This window comes from Mandrillus leucophaeus, unplaced genomic scaffold, assembly GCF_000951045.1.
Source record: "Mandrillus leucophaeus isolate KB7577 unplaced genomic scaffold, Mleu.le_1.0 Scaffold237, whole genome shotgun sequence".
In the NCBI taxonomy this organism is placed as follows: Eukaryota; Metazoa; Chordata; class Mammalia; order Primates; family Cercopithecidae; genus Mandrillus; species Mandrillus leucophaeus.
This window is the reverse complement of record NW_012102443.1, coordinates 1,424,964-1,427,450: the sequence shown is the minus strand read 5'-3', so window position 1 is coordinate 1,427,450 and position 2,487 is coordinate 1,424,964. Positions and strand designations below refer to the sequence as shown.

Below are 2,487 nucleotides of genomic sequence, written 5' to 3'. Positions count from 1 at the left end.
CACACACACAGATTTTCGGTTGACCTCAGTAAAAGTGCCAAGGAAATTCAGAGGTGAACAGACTGTCTTGTCAGCAAACGGTGCTGTAACAGTTGGGCGGCCATGTGCAGAACAGTGAGCCTTGGCCTGTAACTCACACTGAATATGAAAGTCACTGCAGGTGGATCACAGGCCTGCATGTAAAAGCAAAAACTATACTGTAAGCCAAAACGGTAACATTTCTAGGAGAAAATGTGTGCTACTTTGGTTTAGGCAAAGATTTCTTAGGATACCGGAAGCCTATGAATCATGAAGAAAAATTAATACATTAGGCTTCATCAAAATTAAGAACTTCTCGTCCTTGAAAAATAGTAAGAAAATGAAAAGCATAGACTGGAAGAAAATATAAAGATTCTTCAACTCAATAGTGAGAAAACAAGCAACTTTATAAAATGGGCAGAAGATGGAGCAGTCACTTCACCAAGAAGATAGAAGAATTAGATAAATACTTGGAAAGGCGTGCAACGTCATTAGTCATTAGGGAAATGCAGAGTTTTACCGCCACAGTGATACAGCATAATGTGCCTAGGAGAGTGGCTTCAGAAACAGAAGGCTGGCAGTAATGGAAGCAGCCCGGACTCTCTCACAAGGCTGTGGGAATGCAGAATCCACAGTCACTTCTGAAAACAGTTTCATTTTTTCTTATAAAGCCAAGCATACTCTTACCATGCGGCTTAGCAGTTCTGCTGCCAGGTATTTCCCCAAGAGAAGTGAAAACACCAGAACGAGAACCCTCAACACCAATATTTATAGTGACTTTATTCGGGATTGCTGAAAAAGAAAACAGCCTAAATGCCCTGGTGGATGGGCTGATAAACCATGTACATTCATACAGCCCAGTCCTACCAAGGAATACAAAAGAATGAACCCCTGAGACATGCACCTCCATGGAGGACTCTCAGATACATTTTGCAGCTAAGTGAAGAGTTTCAGAAGGCTTCATATGCTGTATGACTCCGTTTAAATAACGTTATAAAAATGGTAAAACTAGAGAGACAAAAAAACAGATGAATGATTGCCACGTGCTGGAGATGCGGGAGGGGCTCGACTATGGAGAGGAATATGAGAACGTTGGGAGTGGTGGGGTCGTGGCAGTAGCCACATGATGATAATGTGTCTGTCAAAATTCATAGAACCACATATTGTACTCTCTGTAAATTACCCTTCAATAAATCCCTGTAAAACACTCTTAAGCAGTAGAATATATAAAAACACACAGTTTTTCTAGTATGTGACTTTAAGATTATTTCACTTTTCTTTGTGCTTTGCAGTAAACAACCTCAGGCTCAGTCACTGCAGTAGATAGTAGAAGTTGTTAGGCCTGCGGCGTTGGGAATATCCTGTATGACCAATACCACTGTTTCTGTGAGGGTACCAAGCCAGAATCACTGCATTTAGCGTTTTACTTTGAAAAAGACCTGTTCTTTGTGGTATTTTAAAATGTAAAGCATTTCATTCATGACACATTTTTGTGTGGCTCTTAATGGACAAGACATTCTTCCTGGCACTGTGGGCCCAAGACACAGTGTGCTTTCATGGGGACCTTGTAGTGCTGTGGCTAGAACATGAGAGAGGTGCAGATAGCAGTGGTGGACATGTAGGTGATTGTACTCGGGGGACTCAGAGAAGGCTTTGAGGAGAAAGTGATGTTGGGCTTCAGGAGGACAGGAAGTGCATCATCCACAAAACTGGCCCTTCTGAAGGCAGGGCCAGTCGTGTGAGTGGGGGGTCTGAGGGGAAGGGAATGGTGTGCATGGAGAATGACGTGTTGTTCTGTTTGAATGGAACACAAAAGATATTAACAGAGAAACAGTAGTTCCTGCCTTTAAAACCATTATTATTGAGTGGCTTCTGTGTGCTTGGCACTTTGTAATATTGAGGTTAGATTGTACTGGGCTTTGGATATTGGACTATATGGTTTTTTGTTGTTGTTGTTGTTGTTGTTTTGTTTTTTATTTTGAGACGGAATCTCGCTCTGTCACCCAGGCTGGAGTGTAGTGGCGCGATCTCGGAGTGGCGTGATCTCAGCTCACTGCAGCCTTCGCCTCCTGGGTTCAAGCAGTTCTTTGCCTCAGCCTCCCAAGTAGCTGGGATTACAGGTGCCTGCCACCACACCTGGCTAATTTTTGTATTTTTAGTAGAGACGAGGTTTCACCATCTTAGCCCAGCTGGTCTTGGACTCCTGACTTCGTGATCCACCCACCTCTCACCCTCCCAAAGTGCTGGGATTACAGGCACGAACCACCGCGCCCGGCCTAGATATGGATTTTATTCACCAGGCAGTGGGGAGCCCTTAACGGTCTTCGAGCAGAGAGATGTTCTAGAAGGATTAATGTGATACTACATATCTAGAATTGATTAGAGTAGAAGAGGCTAAGGAGAAAACAATTTCTTTTTTTCTTTTTTTTTTTTTTTTTTTGAGACAGCATCTTGCTGTTGCTCCGGCTG

General features: G+C 43.1%; 1 protein-coding gene across 1 annotated transcript in view; it reads left to right on the top strand.

Moving 5' to 3' along the window:
• The window catches only part of LOC105541287 (E1A-binding protein p400), a 144,403-nt gene that overhangs the window by 114,558 nt on the left and 27,358 nt on the right, over positions 1 to 2,487 (top strand). The gene's annotated exons all lie outside the window — the stretch shown is intronic.